Here is a 25,010-nt window from a genome sequence, read left to right on the forward strand (position 1 = left end):
TTGGAGTAAATTCTCTGCGGAAGAGATGTTGAACCAAGAGCTCAAGATTGTGTTGATGTTTCTGTTCATCTTGAAGGAGGGAGCCTTCTGCTGTAGATCTCAAGTGATGCTCAAGGGGAAGAACAGCATGTACAAGGAGGGGAGCCAAGAGCCTGCCACTAGAGATAAACCCTGGGGACAGTGTCAAGGTAAGGGCCCTCACCAACCACTCAGGAAATGTTTTCTTCCTGACTCTTGCTGCCCTGCTTACCTTCTTCCCAAGGTCATTTTCCTCATCCCACCTTGCAGAACAACAGGGAAAACCTGAAGTTTTACACACGTTTCTGGGCAGGAGGTTATCTTGCCTAGAAGTAGCAGTTGGGTGAGACCAAAGGTCCTGCCATCCCCTGACCATCTCCTGTGAGGAGCAACTGAGGGAACTGGGAGTGTTTGGAGGAGAGGAGGATCAGGGGGGACCTTATCACTCTCTAACAACTCCCTGAGACAAGTTTGCAGTCAGCTGTGTGTAAGTCTCTTCTCCCAGGGAACAAGAAATAGAACAAAAGGAAGTGGCTTCAAGTCACACCAGCGGAGGTTCAGATTGGATATTCAGGAAAATTTCATCACTGAAAGGGTGGTTCAAGCACTGGAACAGGCTGCCCAGAGAAGTAATGCAGTCAACATCCCTGGAAATTGTTCAAAAAATGTGTAGATGCGGTGTTTAGGAACATGGTTTAGTGGTAGACCTAGCAATGTTGGGTTAATGGTTAAATCTTGATGTCCTTAGAAGTCTTTTCCAACTTTCATGATTCCATGATCCTATGATCTCTGTGGCAGAAAACCCCCAGCAGATACATGGAAAAATGTCAGAAGTCAAAACTAATTCTTCTCATGAGGTATTCTCCTTATTCCTACCACTCAGTGCATTACAGACTGACAACAGAAGTTGCATAAACCAAGAATGTTTAATGGTATTCTAGCCTGATTATATTTTTGGTATTCTGTGGCAGAAAATCCTACAATTTAATTGTGCTGCACGACAAAAAATTTTATGCACTTTAAACCTCTTTTGCTCCTTGTATTAACTTAGTCTATAAATATTCCCCTCTTCAGAATGCTCTTCATAACGTTTGTCACAGTATAAACCTCAGTCATCTCCTTTCAAAGAGTTCTAAATTTGTCTAGTTTTCCTTTGAATGGAAGCAGATACATACAATTACTGACAAGACAACCACTATCAAACCCAACTCTCGTTACTGAGACTGAAACGCTTCCAAAAATTAATTATTTAAAATAATCCAAACAGTGCAAATATCCAAAGATCAGGCAGATCTATGAAACTTGCCTGCAGCAAAATCATGCAATTAGAATCATGCTCATAAGTGTTGCAGTCTTAAAACATTAATAGATCATTTTAATGGAAGGAGTTATTAAAATTGTATTTGATTTGCATTATTATAACGCTGAATGCACTATGGAAAACTGAGTTCATGAGCGAGGTACAGCACAAACCAGAGTCTTATTATCTGAGCTGTAACTTTAAAATAGACCATGCTTCACAGTTCTGCCTGAATTTTCTTTAGTTTTATTTCTTTTCTAAATTGATAAGAACTCCAGCTTTTATATTAGAAATAGAAAATGAGGAGGAGGATAAGAAAATAGATGGAGACTGAAATAAAGACTGAGAAAAGCAACCTGAGGAAAAAACAATCCTTTCCAAAGTGAGTAATTTTTATCATAAATGAGATGTATTGTTGTGATCATAACCACTATCAGAAGTCCCATGAATTGCAGGGTTTCTGTAGATGATTTAGGAAGAAGTTGCCCCAAATGTGGAAGCAATTATAAAGAAATTCATGACTCTTTAGTAAGCATTCCTTGTTTTATTTCTGTTACAAATAGACTGTAATTTGTGGATCTCCATCTGACATCTTTTTATTGGGCACTTACCCTCCCTGACCTGTTTATAAAATTCCCCATTTCATTAGTGGGACATCACCAGCAAATCTGATGCACAAATATCTCTTTTTATCCAGTTGGAAGCAGAGTCTGTTGGAGTTCATGGAATAATTTCAGTCATTTCTAACAGACTCAGGAATAAACCCGCAAGGGTTAAAAGAATATATATAACCATAATTACAAAGTGGAAAAAGGAATACATCTTCTTTGCAACCGAGATATTTTTAGGGGTTTTGTTCTTTAGAATCCCTGTACAGCTATGTCCCTCATGCACAGTTGTCAAAAATAGTGTTTAGGCATTTAGACTAGAGTTGATTTAATCCAGTACAGAAGTGTGCTCTAAATTTTTCAGGGCAGTGCAAATGTGTAAAAATGGTGTCTTCATGTACAAAAGCTCCGTTTCACTTAGAAGAAACATGCCGATAAATTAAATAAATGAGAGTCATTCTATTAAACATAGAAATAGTGTCTTATGGACAAAAATATCCTTGATCGTCTGAACTTAAAATATGTTTTAAAATTCCATGTTCAGATCCTGAGCAGGTGTAAATCATCACAGAAATTATGCTGTTACACTTTACATGATATTACCAAATTGTCTTGCTGGTAATTAAGAATATCCTCTATGGAATAAGGACCAATGACAGGAGAAAGTATAAGTTGATATTGTCTCAGCACGCATAAGTGGTAGACAGAAATATTCATGTGCATAATCTTATACCTTGCCTACATGATACCCAGTGGGCTAAAGTAATAGTGTACAGAATTGTCTTGGAAAAGACGATTCTCAACAGAAACTAAAAATCTTATGAGTTGTCTGTGTTTCTCATAATTATATGTGGCAAAAAATGAAGATAAAACTAACTGGCATGCTCTTGGAAAATGTTTCTTTAAAAATGCTTCTTTAAACTTCCAACATATTATACCCAAACGTTTTTCAGGCCCAATTTTTCAGTATTTCATCCCAAGAAAATCAGCATTTCTTTCTCCCTTTCTTTTCATGGGTCTGTTCTGTTTGTAATCTACAGCCCAGGGAAATTTATGCAATTCCTGTTAGTCAGGAAGGTAATGAAGTCGTTCTGATCAAACATGAAATTTTTGTCCTGAATTTCTGGTGTGAATTTCAGCAGGAAAGGCCGCCTGGGAATTCAACAGCCACTTCCATGAAGAGCCAAACAAGCCACTCTGTCTGCTACAACACAGCTCCTTTAACTTACCAACATAATGAGACTTTTCCAGAATCAAACTTTTCTTTAAAAAGCCAGTGCTTCCCTTCCTTGGTATTAAAAGTGAACCTCTTCTGATTCTTGTGAAAATTATTTTTAACAGCTTCCTTGAGGAGATGTCCATTCTGAGTGACATATTCGAGGAATTCCTCAAGGCTGGAATTTCAGGTGTTCATGGAACATGCTCTGACCTCTGTGTTCAGCTCATGGCTTTCCCCAGTATACTTTGAGCTCATTTTCAATTCCAGATAAGTCACTATGGGGATGTTAAGTCTAAATTCTGTGTAACAAAACATAAAGCTGATGACCAATTTCCTATTTTCTCATTTTGGACAGTAAGATCAATTTTAGTTCTACTATCCAAAAGATTTAGAAATAGTCAGCTGAGGGAGGAAAAACATAGTGCATAATGGTGAATGATGCTTGCATGCATATGTTTAAAATCTCCTATATGTCCAAAGTGCCCAGAATCATGATGTCATAAACAGATGACATTTAAAGGCCAAATACGTGAAGACAAAAAGATCTTCTGTCTAGGTTATTTGTGGGAATCCTTATTGCAGATATTGAAGGACATTCTAGATTAGCATAAATCAAGAAAGAATTAGGTCTATATACAGGATTAGTCTTTGATCTTACATAAAATGTAGAAGGTACTACTGTGTATCAGAGGTCCCCTAAGTAAGAACCATTATCTAGGTATCCAGTGTAAACACATTACCTTTGGAAGACTTATTCCAAGGTATAAAAAAATCCCCTAACAGCAGGAAGAAATAGAAATATTTGTAAGCTTCTCTTGAAACCCTCAGAACCAAACCAGGATGCCTTGTAAGACAAACTCCAGCAACATTGTCCCTCCAGGATCTCTGATCAGGCAGTTTCCTGATCTTCATGCCTGCACACTCCAAGCAGGGACATGCTGAATATTAGCATCTTCCTGAAGCTGTTTAATGTATGTGGTTCTATTTTAACCTGTTGGTGTCCTGACTTCTCTTATATCCTGTAACGTGGCAAGGTGTAACTTTTTTCTTACTAATATAGAACATACAAATGTCCACATATGAGGACTAGTGAAACATTGCCTGTTGTAAAACAGCAAGTATTTTGTACAGAGGGAAAATTCTGTGACCTGCCTACTAAATGACAAGCACAAACAGTTTCTTAGGTATGGCCCCCAGTGAACACATCCCATTTTGTGAATACTGGAGCTTTTCAAACCTCCAGAGTTTTGTGTTTAGCAAAGCAGATGTGCAAATGGAGATCCAGGCGACCTCCCCTCTGAGGATCAGGCCTTTGACATACATTACTCCCCTGCTGACAGCACAAGAAGTGTGGATCAGTTGGCATTTCACACCTGCAACTAATGTAGAAGTTGTAACAATGTAAGTGAGCATTAGGGATAGGAGCGATGCTTTGGACACAAACCAGCTATATTTAACGGGAAAGGTGCAAATCCACATTACGACTCAGGATATATATTAGCTCCAGCCCTTCTTTAACCTGGAAAGAAAGAATTATGTCCAAGGGAACTTACCTCAAAGAGTTTCTCTTTCCTCTGGCAGAAGTGATGATTAGGCCAAAACTGGCCATTTGTTTTATCTGTAGGTGGGGAATAGACGATTTAGTCCGTGCGGCTTCAGCTGCCTTGGCTCAAGATCCTGATCTACAATAAATACCTCTTCACAATCAATAGAGCAATGAACTTGGAGGAGAGCCCAGGACCTTTCCCAGCAACTTTGGCCTGCACTGAGCTGACCTGGTAAATCTGCAGGAGCCAGGAGAGATCTCACTGAACATCCCGAGTTCTCCAAGTCCTCTCTGCCTTGGGAAGTCTGTGCCTCCAGTTAGGCTGCTGGGGCCAGAAATTACAGCAGCTTTTCACATACTATTTTCTTGTTAACAGATGTCCTGCACTGTTCCTTGGGCTTTTTGGACTTTACTGATGCTGCAGCATGCATTCTCCTACAATATTCATCACCGACTGGGGCTCTCCTCACTAAAGCAGATCTATCAACTGCAGAGCATTTGGGGTTGGACGTATTTGTCTGCTGCCCCGCTTGGGAGTAGCAAATCTTTTTGGGTGGGTGTAAGGGTACCATTATCCTTTATATCAGCTTGCTCTAGCCCTGGGAACTCATCTCCACTTGATGGGTTTTGGAGGCTTCTTTGTCACTGTGTCAGGTGGCTGCTCTGATACCTCCCTACAGCCTGATGCCTCCTGCCTTTCTTCCTGGCTGAGAAATGTCAGAGGTGGAAGTGAGCAGTTTTATCTCCTTCAGCCAGGTGTACAGGGCAGGGATGGGTCACAGCAGTACATCTCTCCTTGAAAAGTCAGGGGGTGCAACCCCCACCAAAACGGGCCCCTGGGCAGTTACGTGACATTTGGCTTGAGAAAGGAAACCGGTTTGTCACCTCATTGCTTCATGGTGTCCTCCCAAGGCAGAGCTGAGGAGCACCTGTGGGCTAGATAAGATAAGATGACATTATTAAAACTATAGTTGTCATGTTCTGAGGATATTCTAGTTTCCAACCTCAAAATGTGGTATATTAAAAATGTGGAAGGATTCTCAGTTACATGAATGTCAGTTTATAGGTTCTCCTACCAAAGAAAGCAAAGTATCTGTTCCTACTCATCTTTCTGATTCCTGTTAGAAGATACAACAGCTCCAAAGTAGATGGGAGCTGTCATCAGCCATGACCCCTTGGCCTGAGAACTGAATGTGCACATAGGAAAGGTGTTCTTCCCCAGAATAACACAGGCTACAGATGAAGTATGTGTAGATACTTTGGTGTAACATGACTGAATGTATGTACCCTGCAAAATGCATTTTGGATGTCGTTGAGACTAGCAGTATATCCAATTCAGAGTTATCAGGTACAGTAAAACAGGTAGGAAGGGCACAGAAATGACATGGGAAGGTCTAGATAAAGACAGGGAAAAAAGGAAAGATGATTGATGTGGAGACAGCTAAAAGGATGACAGGTGTGACAGGCAGGATCAGGTAGGACAAATCCAAACAGTTTATAAGAAGATGGAAAAATGCCTCTCTGGCATTGTACCTTTAGTGTTTTTCCACAGTGATATTACAGTGCTTTTTCTATTCTTGCTGCAAACAAAGCACTGAAGTTCTCCTGATTATTTTTTCCCCTGTGTAAGATGTCCTTTACGCTGTGATGAGATCACTGGTGTATTAGTTCATTTTAATCTTTTCAGAAAGAATCCAGGAACTGCAGTGAGGTCATGATTGCAGTAATGTCTAAAAGGGTGGGTTTATGGAGGAAAGGAGAAATATTCCTCTCATTTAGAAAAAGTAACAGAATTTGTGGCTCTCAAGTGTGTTGTCCAAGCTAAGGTTTGCTTGCTTTTTCTGTTGCATTCCTTTGCAAAAGCCAATCTGCTTCATACTTTTGTTCTTTCCTTAAGTATTGCATAAATCTAACAAAGGTTGCAGACAAATCACCCTGCTAGAGCAGTGCTCCACCTGAACAATCATCTATCAGCATCCCTACCCATGGTACCTCCCCAGTTACACAGCCAGGAGCAGGGTAAAAAAATCAGACTCCTCTGATGACCTGAATGTCCTCACATTAGACCTTCTCTATCATTCAGAAGGCAGATGCCTCACTGGGAACATCCTAGTTCCCATGTCTTTCAAGGAGAAAAATCCTTGGGGCATCCCCTAGGGCCACAGTATCACTGCTTAACATGACATATTTGTGCCTCATGGATCAATGGAGCAATGTCAGGCATGAATTTGGACCTTGACATTTCAGGCAATGACCTAAAAAAAGAAGAGGCTCAGGAGTGCCAAAATTTCATTTGTTACTCTGATTTTTACCTCCAGTCTTTTCCACTCTCTGTGGAAGTGATAAGACTTAATGATATAATTCTGACAGGTCTCTGGATGGATTTAATACTGGAAAGAAACATGGAGAGAGATGGAATCACATGGTACTCTTTATCATGGCCAGTGTATTGTATTTTAATGTGTCCTAATGAACTTAACAATTACTCCCCAGCGTGCTTGCTGCCTGGGTCAGAGAGGTTATTTTGAGTTTGCCATCTTCCTGGATTCTTGAGACAATTCCCTCTGGATTTGTTGAGTCAACAACAAAGTGGTGATAACAAATACACTTCTGCTTTAATCCAGTACTGTGTCTTTCCCCTTCTTTGCAAAGTGGATTTGTGCATACTGAGAGTTACACTGCTGCTAGTTTAGCAACTTCAGGGTATTAGTGACATTCATCACGAAAACAGTTCCCCTTTCATATCCAGAGCCCAAACGTCCTGGATGATCCGTGGGACACAGAGGATGCTGAAGGTTTAGTTTTGCTGAAAGGGTTTAAGAGCTTTAGTTACCCAGAGAGGGGTGGGAGATTAATGTTCTTTGGTAGTGACAGGGACCTGTGAGCTCTGAATCTCATTGCAAGGGAAGAAGAACCCACCTCTACATATTACTAATATGCATAACTATGGCAAGTCTTTTAAATAAAAAAAGACTAATTAATAATGCCTAGTGGTCTGGATGTCGAAGTATGAATTGGATTTCTGCAGGCTTAGGGAGGTGGGGAAATGGGTTAACATAGCATTGTTTCAAATTACAGGGTTTAAAATTGCTTAAAACGACAAGCAGAGAGGGTTTCCACGCCAGATTTGAGACATTTGTTCTCTTTTATTTGTACTAAAATTTCAGCTTGAGCTCACATTGTCATTCTACCCAGACTGCTTCCCAGACCAGCTAATTTGTCTACCTGTGTTCCATTTTAGGCCTTGGTTTTAATATGAGGATGATTCCTGCTAATACCAAAGACTGGATAGGACATCCATTAAAAGTCTACACAGCAATTGAAATGGAAAATTCCAAAAGAAACCCTATTAGAGTTTTTCTCCATCAAATCAACATTACAGACTTCTTATGCATTTCTTAATTAGACATTGATATTAACTGGACTGTTGCATGATTTAAATCTAGCTCTTAATCTCAGCTATTCTATGCTGCTGTAGTTTTTATGACATCCAACTAGCGACTGCTTTATGCATTAATCTATCTGGAAAACCACCTTCACATTTTTTTTGTCTTTTTTTAGAAGAATAAAGGCCCCAAAAAGGAAATGAAAGCTTTTGGGTTCAGCCATTAGTAATTTTCTGCTTAGTATTTGAAAAATTGCTTATTTTAATTGCTTCATAGAAGAAAAAGATATCAAAGCTAACGTTCTTTCTCTCCAAACTTTGTAATTATTTCTCTCAGACTCTTATTTGAAATGCCTTGAAAGGATTTTCATTGAAATGTAGATTTCTTCTCTTTCAAAAGTACTTTTATTCCCCTGTGCTTCTTTCCCTTTTTTTTTTTTTTTCCTCCTAGTGACTTCCCCTTTAGATTTAGAGCAAAATACATAGTCTCCAACCTCTGGACACAGCATCATGTGTCACATAGATGTCCTTAAATGTCATCTTTAAGCCTAACCTTCCCATGGCCCACGGACTGGGCTGACAATCAGCCTTAGGTCTTAGTCTGGTATCCTTGGGCTTCCTCCAGGGACAGTGAAGAAAAGCCATAGGTGTTAGAGGGGTTTGCTCTATCAGGGTCAACTCATTCTGAAAATTTCTGTTTGATTTGCTTCTTAACATCACTACCAAAATCAGGGGAACCTAATGGGAAAGTTTTGTAAATGCTAAGCCAGAATGTCAGTGAGATGAAGTTGGGGCTTGTGGTAAAGCCAAGGGACAGGTAAGCTTTGTATAGTTTTGGGCTCTGTTTCCAGCAGTATAAATCCTGGATATCCTAATCCAGGAAGGAATTTGCTAACCAAACCCCGTAGTTAATTCTGCATTGTATTTAAACATCAGTAGCACAAAGCTTCAGGATCGTGTTGGCCTCCTTGGTAATCCTTGATACCAATACAGCAACAGTAGCAATAAGTTCTTTGTTTCACCCACACCTTTTCAGGGAGCATTATTTACTAATGGATTATGATCTGGTCAAAATGATCTATACATTCATTACATCTGGAGTGGGCTTTCATAACTCACAGCACCTGAGAATGAGGCAAAACTCAACATTTGTTTATAGTGCTGCAATTCTGCTCGGCAAAAAAAAGGTATAGAGAAAACACTGTCCTGAGCACTTGTGGTCTGCTCTGAGTCCCAGGTGATTTCTCATGCCACCTCAAAAACATCTTTAGGGCCTCAGAAAAGTGGGGGGACCTGGCTGCCTCAGAGACACCTCAAAATACAGTTGTTCCCCTGCAAATAAGTCACCCCACAAGCCTCGTGTGGTCACGGCTGAGGTTATCTGACAGGGGGAATCTTCCCAGTGGAACAAAACATTTTGAGAAAAGAAGATTGAAATGAAGCTAAAGCATTCTCAATATCAGATTTTACACGCATTTTTTTTGCAATAACACAAAAGGAAGAAAGAGAATAAGAAAATGAGTTCGAGGGAGATGGAGAGAGAGATGGTCTATTAAGCAAAGATACTTTTTTACTCTCTGAATTTACAGTCCTGATAGACATCTTTATTCAAAATTACTCATTTTTTATTTTCAGATACTATAGCTTTCAGTACTAGGTCTTAGATTTGTCTGGACAGATTACCCTCTTATTTCCACAATGAAACTTAATTATCCTTTTTATGTCTTCAGATACTTCCACTCATTTCCTGAACTGTTTCTGGGGACAGAGAGCAGCTGATGGGTCAGTCAGTAAAGTAAACACTGTGCATCCCTGTTGGCCACACATTTTTAAGTATAAAAGCCCTTTGGTCCCAGGTCTTCTTGAAAAAAATTGAGGGCTGGTCCATGTAATTTGCTCTGATCTACTTTTGCTGAGTTTTTTTATTTTTCTGACTAGGCAGGGACTCGTCATTTTCTCAGCACCTTTCTGTGTATTACTTGGAAGCATCTAAATGTGACTAACTCACCTGGAATCTGTAGAAGGCTATTTGAGTGCGTCATCTCTGAGACAAGAATAACCCCTCATGAAATCCAGGGTGGAAATCACCGCGTGGTTTCAAACACCCCTTCCTGTATCCCTGCTGCTGCAGCAGGAAGGAATGCATCTGAGTAGTTAAAGTCCAAATGACTAAATAAATTGCTTCAAAGCAATAGTATTAGCACAGAGGGACATGTAAGTTGCTGGTGTCGAGTAGTTTCTAGACTTCAGGAAACTTTGTTGGTTTCATCCATAAAGAAATTATCCATTATATCTACCTTCTGTCTGAGCAAAACTAACACAGAGAAGTCAACATGGAACGGTTGCAAAAGATAACCCAAGACCTGCAAGTACTAAAGAGAAAATTATGAGTATCCACTCAGTCTTTGAGGGTTAGTTTTTAGCTTTTATGTTTTTCAAAGTCTCAGTTATTCAAATAAGAAAGTAAAGAAGTGTTGCAACTAATTAAAGTACAGATTGGCTTAAGGAAATTACCCAAATAATTAGAAAGCAGAGCGAGAACACAACTGGGTGTATTTTATAGAATCCTTTATGAATGAAATAGTCCTAAAGAGCTGACCTGGTAAAATAATATTGAAATACATAAACAGAGCAGGTGTTATTGTAGTACCCAGGTAGGTTTTATTGGGTTGAACAAATACTTCAATAAATGAGGAACAAATGCAGTTTTGCTAGGCTGGAATGAACAACAGACTTTGTATGGACTTTACACATTGCATAAAACCCAAATTAAACAAAATTTCTCTTACCCTGGCATGGTATTCACTTTGCAGTTACATCTCTGCATGAAAGTTGCTTCTTCCAGGTCCAACTTGTGACCCCAGCCTGAAAGCAGGAACCAGGATGGTGCAGTATCACTGAGACCACTCAAGTCTGTCATGCCAAAACCAGAAATTAAGATGTCACCATGGTATAAAACACGAGTTTCTCCGTCACACCCAACATGCATTTTTTCCTGATGAGTTTATTACACTTAATTTCCACTAGCCTGGGCGAACAGATAATCTGTTTTCTACAAATACAATAAATAGTGCTTCAAATGATGTGGCATTTATTCAACTCATTCAATTTTGGTGATTCAAACTAATTACAAAAAGAAAAGATACTGAAAACAACAAGCAGCAGGATCCCAGGATTGAGACTCTTGGGCTGAGTCCCCTTTTTTGCTGATGATGGGTTCTGCCCTCTTAGACCTGTCACTTCAACCCTCAGCCTGGGTGCATTTACCTGCCTCCATAAAGCAGATAGTGAGCATTGTTTATAGGACTCTTACACTCCCATGTGCTGTAGGGTCTGTACAGTGCATGGCAATAAACTGGGTCCTGACCTCACCTCTGTCCTCACTCCCTGCCACTGGAAAATGAGTGATAAAAAATAATAATAACAAGCTCAGAATAATTATGTATTGTCTTTATAGCGAAACAGGCCTTGAGCATTGTGAGCTCTCCACCGGGAGAAGTCCCATTTAAAAAACCTCCCTGGCATAAAAATGAATCGAATCCTGTCACATGAATGGCCTGCATTTACTATTCTTTTCACTTACCTTCTAGTCGTTCATTTTCTGAGCTGACTTGTGCCTCTTCCCTCATTGTCAGCGAGAACTGGGTAACAAGAACTTGCTGGAAATAGAGTAGTAAATAAATAAACAAACAGAAAAAAACCTGCTGACTTGGCAGATGCTCTATTACAACCATGATGTAAAACTATCAAACAACAAATGCAACTTCTGAATGTCTCATGATTCACATCACAAACAGCAAGGGAGGAAACTGAAGGAGGATTTTGACCAGTGATAAAGAATTTGGAACAATACTGGATTTTCAGATCGTAAGAAATTCAGGATAGGTCTGGGCTGAATCATTGATCACAGGTATTCTCCTTCCTGTAGCCATTGTAGCATCAAGCACTTCATCCATCATCTGTAAAAGCTCAGCACTTGGACTACCCCAATACCAAGGACCACTCCACTGTAGCCAGGAAAATCAGTCAGCATCTCTGCTCTACAATAATGAAAATATTTGGGTAGTTCAGGAGAACTCCTCTCTTTCCAAGCAGCCAACAGCTCTTACTGTGATACTAGGGCTCCTTGTTTCACCCGTCTCAAATTTTAAGCTCTTGGAAAAGGTACCAGTTCATAACTGGTGCATTGGTCTTGCCCCAGGAAGATGGAGGAAAACAGAGCAGGGCAGAAACAACCCAAGTAACTTAATGGATGTTTTGTTGGGAGAAAAAAAAAAAAAAAAAAAAAAAAGAGGAGATTAATTAATGGGAAAAGCCTGATGGTCATTAAGTGTCCTGGAGCAACTATTGTGACAGGGAAGCAGCGAGTTCCTGTGTGGCTTTAAGACATCTGCCCTAAGGAAACATCAGCAATTGAAACTGTGTCCTTTTCCCAGCTCTCCAATTCCCATGGGCCAGCAGTTGCTTCGCTAAATGAAATGCCTCTTTAGGGAGACCGGCTGGCCCCAGGGATTGGTAATGCAATATAGAGCCTTTCATCTCTCACCCATGAACCCAAGTCAAACAGAGTTTGGTAAATGGCCAATAACCCTTACCATCCCAGGGCTGTTTGGTGACCTGTGCGAAATGAGGAGGGTCATCTCTGTGTCTGTTTACTAGAAGGCAAGTGTCAACTTCACCATAAAAAGGGACACAGTTACTACTCATTATCACCCAATTTAACATTCTGAAGACAAGAGAATGAGCCTGGAAAACTCAGCCATCTTCTGACCCAACGATGGCAGTCCCAGGCCATCAGGGCTTGAAGAACATTAATGAGGACAGTTGCATTGTAGCAAAATCAGGCTGTGCCTCTCCTGCCAACAAGAAATACAAGTCTGATCTACTCTGAGCAGCACATGATTGCAGTTTTTCCCAGATCTACACGGAAATCCATGGGATTTGGTTCAGTTTTTAGGTGCAGCAGGCACTGAAGCACAGCCACAAAGTTACAGAATGCTGCAGACTTCTGCAAATCTGCATTTATGGTCTTCAACAGACACAGGCAACCTGAATTGGGACACACATGCATCCAGCAGTGATAGAGTTAATGTGCTGAGAAACCCTTCACTGGAAGGCTCTGTTCCCTCACCCATCATGAATACACTGTTCTGGTTACCAAAATAGCTGCATTTGGAAGGGTTGAAGGCCAGAAGCTCTCTGCAGTACCCATTCTTGCCCTATGCACTGCTCATTTTAAGGTCAGACCTTTGGCATCAGGAACCTGTTAGAAGAAAGAGGAATCGCTTTAAAAGTTGTTGCCACTCTGGGGATTACCCTGGAAGGTCTGAGAGGGTAAAGGGAAGGGCAGGGGCAGATAAACACTTGGCCACATGAAAAATCAGCTGTCCCTAAATTTCAATGCATCTGCATAAACCTCCCAAGACTCCAGCCAGCCTGTTCTTACCAGTAGTGTTCCCAGTCACCACTATCATTTTGTAGCCCTTCTTATGCCACAACAATGACAACATTGTCATTGTCAACTGAGAGTTACTGTATAATCCCTCCAATCTTGATTAGTTGCATTAAATTATTATACCTATGTTAATTAAACAGAAGATGGCAGAGGCAGCTTTTACTTCTCACTCTTTTGCATAGACCATTTGCCAGGGCTTCACAGGCTGTGGAAAAACAACAATACAGGCACCCCACACGTCATATCTCAGCACAGCTGATAAAGCTATTTTACTCATGCGGTGGTCCACGATTCTTTTTTGCATATCACAGTATAAGTTTAATTACCACGCTGCTGCTGCATGGCAGCTCCTCTCGCTTTCCCTTTTCTCCTATTTGTATTATTTGCAAGCTGTAATCATGTTTTCCTGTCATCCCCGAGCAATGTGCCTGCGTGCGTACAGGCAAATGCCAAGCCTGGAAAGGAAATTTGATGCGTGTCCATGAATTGGAGTTTTCAAACTTTGGCTGAAGATTAGTACATGTAAACATAGCTCTGCCCCCTTCATCTTGGATAATTGGTCACAAATGCTACTTGACACTTCTCAAATCAGACACTTTACATACTTCTGAGCATAGCTGAACTTTTTTGGCAGGAATTAATTTGCTTTGCAACTTAGCTGCTCATTCCTGGCCCGATCCCTGCTCCAGTGATTTCAGGGCAATGTTCTGCCAGTGCAAGGAGCACAGAGGCAGGACTGGATCTGTTTGCTAGTGCTGACGAGCCCGTCTCAGTAACTCCCTCAGAAAAACAATTACTGCAGCTAATGTTCTGCCCTTTGGCAGCCCTGATTAACACTGGGATTTTTACCTTCGGGTCCCTCTTTCTATTCCAATTACTGCAGAAGTTACATTGCATCAGGGGACATCACAGAAAAACAGAGAAGGCAATGTAGCATCACCAGAAAATGCAACTTCTGACACACCAGGACCCTTCCACAGCAGCATCAGCTTTATGGGAGATGGTTACAGGCACCATGAGCCTTCTAGGAGACTGCCTCACTGTTTTCCTGCCTCTCCTGCTAACAGTGCATGCTCCAGCAGAGAAGGGAAATCCATTTCTGAAGTACTGATGAAGTTTTGAAGTCGCCACAGAATTCCATGCATTAAGCAGCCCCCTGTTTGCTCTGACATTACGGCGTGTTTACTCACCGTGCACCGGTACTGCAGGAGCTGAGCAGACCATATGCTCACTTAGAAGGGCTGCCAGGTCTCAGGGAGCATTGCTGTGCCTATTCCAGGAGGAGTTTGGGGCAAGAATGCATTCCATAATGGTTTTCACTAGGAATACTGTATTTTAACTGGTGATTTATTTCTGTCCAGCCTCTGGACTAAACGGCAGTTTATCAGCCCATCCATGTAGGTCTGTGAATCACCGATGGAAAATATCATTAGCCCTTTATTCACTGGGATGTTGATAAACTGCAGCATATTAAAAGTGTTTGTCAGTTTGTTCTTTTCAGCTATCACGTGGGATGTGTGCCAGCGTACCCTCCTCGTGCTGGCTGCTTCATCCAGAAAATGGAGAGAAAATAATGAAACAATGTCAGTTCTAGAAGAGGGCAAAGGTTCACAAGAGATTTTTTAGCACTATTGTCTTGCTTACCACTAGCACTAAATCTGTAAATTAGAATGAGCTCCTACCTGCAGAAGCAAAGGTTGAAACTTTGTGCTGTGCTTCAGGAGGAGACCAGGAGAGAAGCAAATCCCTGGTGATACATTCATGTTGCCTTGGTTCTCATGACTTCCTGCAGCTCAAAGCACTGATGAGGAGTAGCCAAGACAGACACAGTCCACATGATGTTTCTCTGGCCTCTGGTATCTTGTGCCATGACTCAACAACAGACAGGGAACCAGCTGCTTCAGCCACCTCTCTGTGTGCTTGGTCCCCACACTTTCCAATCACGGTCTTGTAATGGTTCATCCCTAGAAAAGAAGGTTTTGTGAACACCTTGTTACCAGAGATACAGCAGATTCACTGTGGAGAAGCAATAACAGACCCTGAATTTGCCACGGACTAATGCAAGTGAAGACATTGCATGTTAATATGTCTTGGGTTTTCATAGGTTCTTACCTTAAAATAAACAAATGGAGATGTATTTTGCTTCCTGCTGTTTAACTATGATATTGGAACCATTATGATGTTTGTGGGTGAACGAGGCAACAACTGGCCAAGAGATACAACAGAGCTCTAAAGCCTCAGCTAAGGAGGAGGCTTAGTTTCCATTGCTATTATCTATCACTATAAATTTAGCTTTCAGGTCCTAGACATTTTAAAATAACATGTCTAGTGTTAGAATAGGAGAGTATCAGAAAGAAGTGAATTACAGGTTACAGGCTTCTAGCATTTGCAGTAATAGAACTATTACCATAATTACACCTGTAGAGTAGTACTCGTTTATGTTGTTATTAGGGGAAAGGGATGGTGGAATTAGGATGTATGGAAAGAAAACACTGCAGAAAGGGAGTTAAATAGTTCAGCTGGGACAAAGATGGACACTGATGGCTTCTGAACACGCTCCTGTTTTCAGCACATGAGGTCACCATGTGTATGTGGACCTGCAATGTCCAGTGATTTAGGTGAAACCACTATAGGTCACCAGTGACTGGTACAAATGGAAACAAAGCACAGCCCACAGAAAGGCCCAGCCTCACACACAAACCCCAGGCTGGGAGCTGACGACTTTTTGTGCCTCTGAACATCTCCACAGTCTTTGCTGGGTGAGAATGGAGACTGGCCAGGTGACTCCATGAGCTCAGTGCTTCACAGACAGGAGTCCTTCTCCATCGTCGAAAAGATCAAATCCAGACTCCTGAACATTTGAAATGAGACTCTCCATTTTGACTCGTTATTTTGCTATCAGGACTAAGTGGCCATTATTAGTACACAGGTACTCACTGGTGTAAATCTACCTCCTGGGTGTCATTGCTGGAAGTCAGTGAACCTGTGCTTCGGTGGCTAAAGATTTACTTGTTTAATGCACAGTGTCATCAGCAAATTCAGGCCAGCAATGACATCCCACTTGTCTAAGTTAATATACAGCCTTGGACTGTCCTTGCTTTTCTTCCCATTCAAACTTACAGCTCAGTGTTGGTGTCTGCCACAAACCAACGTTACAGCTGAAGTGAAAGAAGTGATGAATGAACATGAGCTTTGCATGTAGATAATTAGAAGTCGGGCTGAGTAGATCACATTATTTAATGTATCATCATTATATTTGTATTTAAAAGCATCTAAACTACATTATTTCCTCTATTACTCCATTTCTTCAGTGCTCTGGCTCCAGGGATGAGTTGTGCTACGTGTCTTGGTAGACTTGTTTTCTAAAAAATGATGGAACCACTTGGAGTTTAAATCATTGCTCTATTAGGTTGGTAAATTGTCCCTACTTGAGAATACTCTTGTGTCAGGAGTAAAAGTCCTTGTTTGGCTGTGCTGCAAGAAGCAGGATGATATTTAATTATGGCAATGGAAACTCATCTGGTTTCTCCAAGTGCAGACAATATTGATTTACAGTTCTAATATAGAAAAGGTGGAATTAAAAAGCTGGTTTATTTAGAAACTTACTTATTCCTTAAAATGTCTGTTCAGCTCATTTTTAAATTTGATTTCTTGTCCCAGGTGAATTACACTGCATTTCTGAATCTCAAGAAGTGCTTGTGCCTGATAACAGCTGATCGAAGCACCAGCATGGTTTGGTCATTTTAATTGTAACATTTTTGTTTGCTGCTTTATTGGACAATGGTGTTTACAAAAGAGAGATTAAGAGCACCAGAGACAGAATTACAGAACACAGTTGGTGCATGAGACTTGGTATTAGTATAGGACCACAGTCTGTAAGGTCAGTGGCAAATGTTACCAGCTTGCAGGCAAAATAATGTCTGGTTCTGAAAGAAAACAGCAAGGAAAAATCATGCCAGTGTTCCAGCATAACAAATGAATTTAGGCAAGTTGATTATTTAATATTCCACAGCTTTACAACTCGATACTCTGTGGACAAAAGATCAGAAGTCTGCTGAGTCCAAATTTTTGAATCTTTGGGTCAATATGCTTCTCATGTCTTCAGCGTTTAGTTTAATTTAGGAGGAAACATTTCTGAGCTAAGATAAGATCTCAGACAAAATTGACATGGACTCACAACATGGCCTAACATAACAATTTAATCTATCCTGTACTTCCCCTGAAAGAAGGCTTAATAACTGTGGTATGATTTCACCTGCTGCTTCTAACATTTGCTCATTCTTTTTTCCTGAGAAAATTTGGATTATCAGATGGCAAGCAGCAGCTTTGTTCATGGTAGACAAACTTGAATTCATTTAGGATTAATAACAATGAGTTCAATCTTTGATTCAATGGCAGTCAAGGAAAGTGGTCTTTGGAAGACAAATGTTTGTTTGTGTTAAAGAGAAATAATCAATTCTCCATTTTGGGGAGTATGAGGTGGTTATAGCACATATCACAAAATATTTTCCCTATGTATCCTGCCCTGGGTACACAAACTGCAGGAATGTTCCTCAAGCCCTGGGTTTACAAACACAGGCCATTTTGACCCTGAATTTCAAAATCTGAAGTTTCACGATGAATTACTTGGTGTGAGAAAAAAGCATATCTCTTACTCACAGTACTCTCAGGTCCTCTTGGTGTCCTGATGCTGGGGAGTAAGGAGAGAGAAGGGTCCAGATCACTGCGATCCATCAGCAGCTGTAGGTCAAGACAGGCTGGATCCAATGGAGGAATCAAGGCTGGATCTGTATTTTGGCCCAGTCCTCACCATTGTCTTAGACATGGGCATCTTCCAAATTCCTGTGGGAAATCCCACATCCTTCATTACTTTCCCTGTGCCTTGGGAAGGAACTGGAGCACACGCCACCCCCGTGCCCAGACAGGGAGGGCTGCACTGCCCAAAACCGAGTACCCTGCTGACCTCAGGGAAAATTAGCAGGCTTCAGGAAATTTACCCTGCAGACAATTTTACCCTGGAAAAACATCACACACATTGCTAGAGTTTAGGACAACAAATTAGAGCATTTAATATGCACTGGAAGCTTTTTTTTTTTTTTTCCTTCCCCATACCCGCTCCACCCCCCCCGCCCCACACCCAGTAACATCCAGTTGCTTAATTCCATTTGAAATCACCCGGGTTAGGCACCTAAATAATCTTGTCCTTCATGCCTGTCAACATCTTGAGGCACCTAAGCACCTTTAGAGATGTGGTGTGAAAGCTTGTGAACGATGCAATCGTGGAGGGAAACAAAAGACAAGTATCCCTATTTGCCGCCCAAGAATCCACAAAGAATGCTGCTTCAGCTCTGCTCTGATTTCTAATTAGATTATGAGTGATGTAGGACTCTGAAGCCAAGCTGGAGTTTGTGCTAGCACTTTGCATGTATGAATGACAAAGGGACACCACTTTCATATTGATTTAGGCAGGCCAGTGGAAGAATGTTTAAACATCAAGTGCTTGATGTCCCAGTTTGCCAGAGCACCTGGAAATATCAAATTAATTCCAGGTGTTCTGCCATTAAGACAGGCTTGCTGCTTTTACAGCCACACATACAAAATGTGGCTCCCAGTTCCACAAATAAAAACAGAGTGGTTTCTGCTCCTAATGCCTCGATAACTCCGACATATTGCAAGTTCTGGAAAGAATTTTAATCTACATAGGTCTTTTTTTTTTTTTTTAAAGGGGAGGGGAGCGAGGGGGGAGGGATTTTAAATATGCTGCATACAATTTGTGATGGTCATCTCTAAAATGCAGCTCCATTATCCTTTTCCATTTGGAATGAATGAGGCTAATTAATTTCAGGCCATACTTGATGAGGTCAGCACCATACGAAGGGTGCGTGCTAGACATTGCTAATCTCTTTCAGCTGAGAGTGATGAATTAAAGATGAAGCATTCCTTTGCAGGCCTAATTTAGAATGTATATCAAAAACCTACAGCAAATAATACTATACCCTACAACAAAGGAAAACTTGTTCTCTCAGGCTCCCATGTAGGGTTGATTTTAAAGGCATTTTCATTTCGCTTTGGAATTCCAGCTGTGGATGGGTGAAACAGTTCAGAAAATTCAAGCTTTCTCTCTTTCTATTGCTTTTATGGACAAAAGTAGGCAAGGGGGGGCTAAGGGGAGAGCGAAACTAGTCCGTGTTTGATCCTGTATATCCTGTGATTCTGACTGTACGCCCGGCGTTTAGGAAAGCTCCCAGGGTCGTGTGCTCCCCAAGCACCCGTGACGTGACACCCCCCCTATGGCCCACACTGAAATTTTACCTTTGGGTGTCTTTTCGGTCTGAGGGGAAAGCAATCAAAGGTCCCCTTTGGTTCAGCATCATCTCAAGGATGTTTTGTTGGACACTGCAGGCAGGAGACAGTCCGGGTCCGCCAGTTCTTCTGGGTCACCCAACAAGGACACAAGAGCTTCCAAGCCATCCCAGAGCTGTATTTCTCCATAGGGAAAAACACCTCCCTGTGCAAAAAAGTCCCATCACATCTAGAAGCACAGATAGCAAAATTTAATAGAACAAGTCACCGCAAAAACAACCAGGTCTGGAATCGGAACAAATAGCTACAGGGCTCCCAAATTTGCTGGACTTGAGGCTCAGCAAAGCTTTACCACCTTTCCCTTAGGTAAACCCACCCACAATGCCCATTGGGGTTTTCCCTGAGTGAGGGACTGCGGGGTTTGGCCCCGCAAGCAGCAAGAATCTCATTTTGGTAAAACAGGGGCTCAAGAAATCCTAATCCAGCCTCGGGAGGAGGCTGCAAACAATAGACCAGCGTCCTCCCCACAACTTCACTGTTTAATTACCTGGCAGTTCCTTGGAATTCTTGACAGGTTGCTGCAGCAAGTCGAGGTTCCCAACTGGTGGCCATAAGCGGCTGCCGTCTTTGTATCCCAGTAGTCCTCATTAGAACAAAGCTGCTTCGAATTAAATCCAATCTACATGCCGAATCAATCTTTCAACCCTTTGATTGCTTCTGAAAATATTTATATTTCTTAATAATGCACATTTTGTCCCAGAGCCTGTGATTAAACCCAGACAAGGTCCAGAGAAGCCTGAAGTATATGTGGAAGGGGTTATTTTGGACAGGAAAAGAAAGATAAAGAACACAGGTTTTTCCTATTGTGAAACCATTAGAGTGTATAAATCTAGCAATTGCAGTTGTATAAGCATCAGAGTGGGGTTGTAATAAATACAGATTGGAGTATTATAGTAACCAAATGGAGTTTATGGATTATGTTCACTAGTTCATATTTCTCAGCTACTACAATCTAACTAGCATCATGCTGCACTCACCTCTGTTAATATTCCCTATTAATATTCTCTTTACATGTTTGTGGGGAAAAAAAGAAGTTAGGATTCAACTGCTGCTCTGTGTAAAACAAATATGTTTAAAGAATCATGCCCTCCAAAGAAAAAAAATAAACATGGTGATGCTGTAAAGCGACTGCGTTCGAAGGGCACGGGCTGTGGCTGGATGGAATCGGCCCATCCTGCTTAAAGTTAATAACTTCCATCTGAGTGGAATCTGGTCCTAATGCAGGGCATTTGCTGCGTGAAAATTAGGGTGTAAAAATGAAGAAAACAACTGCTGCTATCCCTTATCCTGGTGAATTTTTAAGGGGGTAAATAATAAGCTTTGGCTGGAGATGAGAAACGCGTAAAAGGCTTTGTGGTGAACAGCACATCATTCCTTCCTCAAAAAGTAGCATACATCACAGGTGAGATGTCTGGAGTGGAAGGGAAGGATACCTTTCTTGGCTAAGGAGTAACCCAGATAGGGCCTGATCCTGCAGAGTGGGAATTTGACGTCGATTAAGAAGGTAGTGGTGGCTGGGGACGCAGATCAGATAAAGTCTCTGTACCTGTCTCCCTCCTTAAACACAAATGACTGCCCTTGTCTCTAATAAAAGGGAAAAATTGACTTTGGAAAACACGCCATGATAAAACCCCTTGGATAAAGTAGTGCACTGCCTGGGTGAGAGGGAAACAAATACTAGAAACCAGAAGTATATAATGCTTATTTAATATCATCGCCATCAGCAGCATCAGATGGTAAATGCAGGTAATATGCTTCAGCAGTGGGCTGGTAAATGCTTGTGTTACCTTTCCTTGCGGCAGTTTCCCCCTTTATAAAGGAGAGAAAGAAATATTCTCGGTTAAAATATTATTCATTGATTCTTTCATCACCTAGTTCATTATATTAAGCTGTAATTTCCTAAATATGTTGGGGGGTGGTGTTATTGTTATACATATATCCTGAGTCTTGATAGCTATTTTGCATTAACATATGATTTGGATGCTCAGTCTTTAAGGTAGAAAGAAGTGGGGTTTTATCATCACCATAAATAAGGGGAGAGAAGAGATTTAGAAAACCTCTCATAAATAGGGATGGATCCAAAATCTAATGGCATGCATGAAAATCCATTTTGGATCAGGCCCCCAGCAGAACACTGTGTTATATAACCAGTATTTTCTGAATATCTTCTATTGTTTGACAACCCTGATTTCACACTGAACTTGGAGTTCGTTTCCGAACAGAAGCTTTTTGTACAGATACTTTAAATCATATCCCTTCGTGAACACACACATACCATCGAGGATATTGTCTTATTAAAGAGTTTAAGCCTAAAGGTGTATGCCTATTTTTAAAAGAAATTTTCTGATTGTAGATAACTGCTCAATTTGATTTAGTGTCCAATGATAGTGATGGGGTTGATAACTGAGCATTCATCGGTAATTCATCTTGTGCTAGTAGAAATTTACAGCAAAGCAGTGCTTTCCCAACACTGACAAGTCCTATTAATCTTCTTCAGACACATTTCAATAGGTGTCTCCATCTGTGCCCAACATCTAAACACTCTGGCATCACTGGGGACTTGGAGACACCTTCATTTCAGGTTACACTAGTGAAAATGTGATACTAGATTGTACTCTATTTTTAACCTAATTCTCCCTTTTCATTCAATTAGCCTTTCTTGCCTGCATTTTTCTACTCATGTGTAACACCCTTTTCCCAGGAAGAGCTTAAAAATGAGATTTAGTTACTTAAAGAGACAGAATCTGCCAGGGCAAGAGCAACCAAGATCTTAATACATAAAAGCAGAATAATAAAGCTCACGGACAGAGTGTGGAGACAGAATCGCCATCCACCAAACACCTCCTGCGTAGAATTCTCATCATATACCCCTCCTGATGCACCTCTTGCAGGCACCGTTCAGTTAGGGCAGGTCTGAAGCCAGACACCCCAAAACTCAAAACAACTGCACAGCGTCTGGGCGTTGAAACCCAAAACACCTCCTGTTTGTTCACGCCGCACGAGGGATCCCCACCATACATCACCACTTCGCCTCACATATACAGCTAATGCATGAACAAACACAGAGCAGTCAAATTACAGTAATAACATTTATGGGTGGATTATGTTCCAACTTCCCCGCTTATTATTAAAAGTGAGTAGATTGCGGAGCACATGGAAGAGGTAGGGTGCAAATGCAGGCGAATTTGCACTCGGAACCAAATGTTGTTTTTTCACTTTCAAAGCTGCGATGAGTTTGCGAGCAGACGCAGCACAGCTTTAAAGCTTACTCATTCAAAAATGTGTGTTTGGGTTCTCTTCTTTTTTTTTTTTTTTTTTTTTTCCCCCCTCTCTCCCTCCCCTCCTTACTCCGTTTACGGTCGCCTTTCAAAGCGGAGCAGATGCACACCATTTGGGTTTGGGTGGTTCCTACTTGCTCTGAACTTTCTTCTGAAAAGAGCAAACCGTGAGCCGTGCGTCTGCTCCGCGACTCGGAGGCAGCTTCAAACTTTGTTTCTGGCTTTATGAAGTTCTCTCGTGAGTCGTATTATAGATCTAAATGACCTTATTGTAGGTGGCAAGTTTAAATGTGCCATATTAATAACTTGTTATCCAAGACAAATTAAGTCCTTATGTGTCAAAAGCACTCTGCTCTGGATTACCTACAAGACAAGTATTTATTGAATAAACGTTGGATCCAATTTCATTTTAATGTGACTGACTGTATGCTGCAGCCCCTTAGAATGAGATAAAAACACTCAAACCTACAACTGTGTTGCAACATTACACCTAACTTGTCTATTTCTATTATTGTCTTTTTGATGTGGGATATCAAAAGTGTTTGGGGGGGTTTAAGGACTTATTATTATTATTGTTATTATTTTTTTCTGAAGAGCAAGGAGAGAGATAGAAAAAAAAAGACTGGCATTCAGCCTAAAGAGAAATCATTGAAACAAATTAATCCTATGCCGTTTAAATTGACATGGTAATCCATCATCAGCAAAGGGAAACTCTGAAAGCAATCTAGAATCTGCAGTGTTCTTTCACTGGCCCTCAGGCACAAAGACAGACAGTAAAAGAGGAAGGGGAAGAAAAAAAATCATAAAAGTTTGCAGCACCTTAGCAAAGGGAAGGGCTGAGAGAGCAGCTTTCACTTTTTCCTGCTTTCAAGCATCCAGCTCGGAAGGCAACGCTGATTAACCTCCAGCCATCCCCCACGAACGTTTACTCGTGTGTGTCAGATCATCTTCAGCTGCTGAGATATGAGTAATTTCAAATAGTGCAGAGCCCCCATCCTGTGTAAACTCCACCACTGAAAACTCTGCCAAACGTCAACTTGGGCATTTCTGCTTACAGAGGGCCTTTTATTAGCCTAAACTTGATCATTCCAAATGGACAATAAATTCTATCTTCACAGCCCTGGAGAAAAGAGCTGTACTATCCTCGGGAGTTTAATAGCCAGGATTTTCATAGAGCTAGCATGAAAAAAACCTGGGGGGTTTTATTTGGATTTGGGCTTGGGGTATTTTTTTTTTGTCTATCCCCTGCTTTCTCAATGGGACTATCCACTATAATATATGTTTCCCAAGAGATTTTTCAAACTAGTTTTAAATATCTAAAGTGATGAGACTTCGTGCACCTTTAAAATTTTATTAGAGTTATGGTCAGAAGAAAACATAAACCTCTTGGGCCTTGAAAGCCCATTGCAATACAGCCATTATCCCTATAATGTCAACAGAGCTAGAAAATTCACTAGAAATAAACCTTTTAAGAACAGCTTTCCCTGCTTCATGTTTTCTTTTAAGGTCAGTGGTGCATCACTTTTTTGGAAAACATTTCCCCTCTCTGGCCAGGTTTAGCAATGTGAAATAGAATGTATATTACTAAATGAATAGGTTTAATTTTAGACACTGAAAAAATAAATAGAAGAAGAGAGCAAGGGCAGGAATAATACCTTTCAGTTAGAAACAGACATAGTAGAAAAAAAAAGTCAGAACTTTAGTGCCAGGGGCAAAGGGGTGAAAGGCTGGCTAATATGAACCATATCCAACATCTGCCCTATTTTAATTTAGCAGGGATAAAGTTTCTTCTTTTTTATTATTAAGAAAACTTTATGTGGCAGAGAAACCCATGAGCT

At 40.9% G+C, this 25,010-nt stretch overlaps 2 long non-coding RNA genes across 12 annotated transcripts in view; one reads left to right on the forward strand and one right to left on the reverse strand.

Annotated features, from left to right (window-relative positions):
* LOC126637079 (uncharacterized) overlaps positions 1 to 190 on the forward strand; it is a 136,058-nt gene extending 135,868 nt beyond the window's left edge. The window contains exon 3 of the long non-coding RNA XR_007628190.1: positions 77 to 190. This is a non-coding gene — a long non-coding RNA (uncharacterized LOC126637079). The remainder of the gene's footprint in view (positions 1 to 76) is intronic.
* Positions 1 to 25,010, reverse strand: part of LOC126637077 (uncharacterized) — a 45,008-nt gene that overhangs the window by 10,232 nt on the left and 9,766 nt on the right. For 2 of the 11 annotated variants that reach the window (XR_007628183.1, XR_007628179.1), the window contains exons 1-8: positions 19,844 to 23,194; positions 18,191 to 18,373; positions 15,214 to 15,495; positions 14,722 to 14,934; positions 13,858 to 13,986; positions 11,660 to 13,339; positions 10,866 to 10,989; positions 4,699 to 5,627 (exon numbers count right to left, since the gene is read on the reverse strand). This is a non-coding gene — a long non-coding RNA (uncharacterized LOC126637077). Of the gene's footprint in view, positions 1 to 925; positions 5,628 to 10,865; positions 10,990 to 11,659; positions 13,340 to 13,857; positions 13,987 to 14,721; positions 14,935 to 15,213; positions 15,496 to 18,190; positions 18,374 to 19,843; positions 23,195 to 25,010 lie in introns of those variants that run through there. The other 9 variants (XR_007628187.1, XR_007628178.1, XR_007628182.1 and 6 more) reach the window with 9 other exon arrangements.

The sequence above is a fragment of the Myiozetetes cayanensis genome, unplaced genomic scaffold, assembly GCF_022539395.1.
Source record: "Myiozetetes cayanensis isolate MyiCay16 unplaced genomic scaffold, myiCay2020 scf14, whole genome shotgun sequence".
NCBI classification, from domain to species: Eukaryota; Metazoa; Chordata; class Aves; order Passeriformes; family Tyrannidae; genus Myiozetetes; species Myiozetetes cayanensis.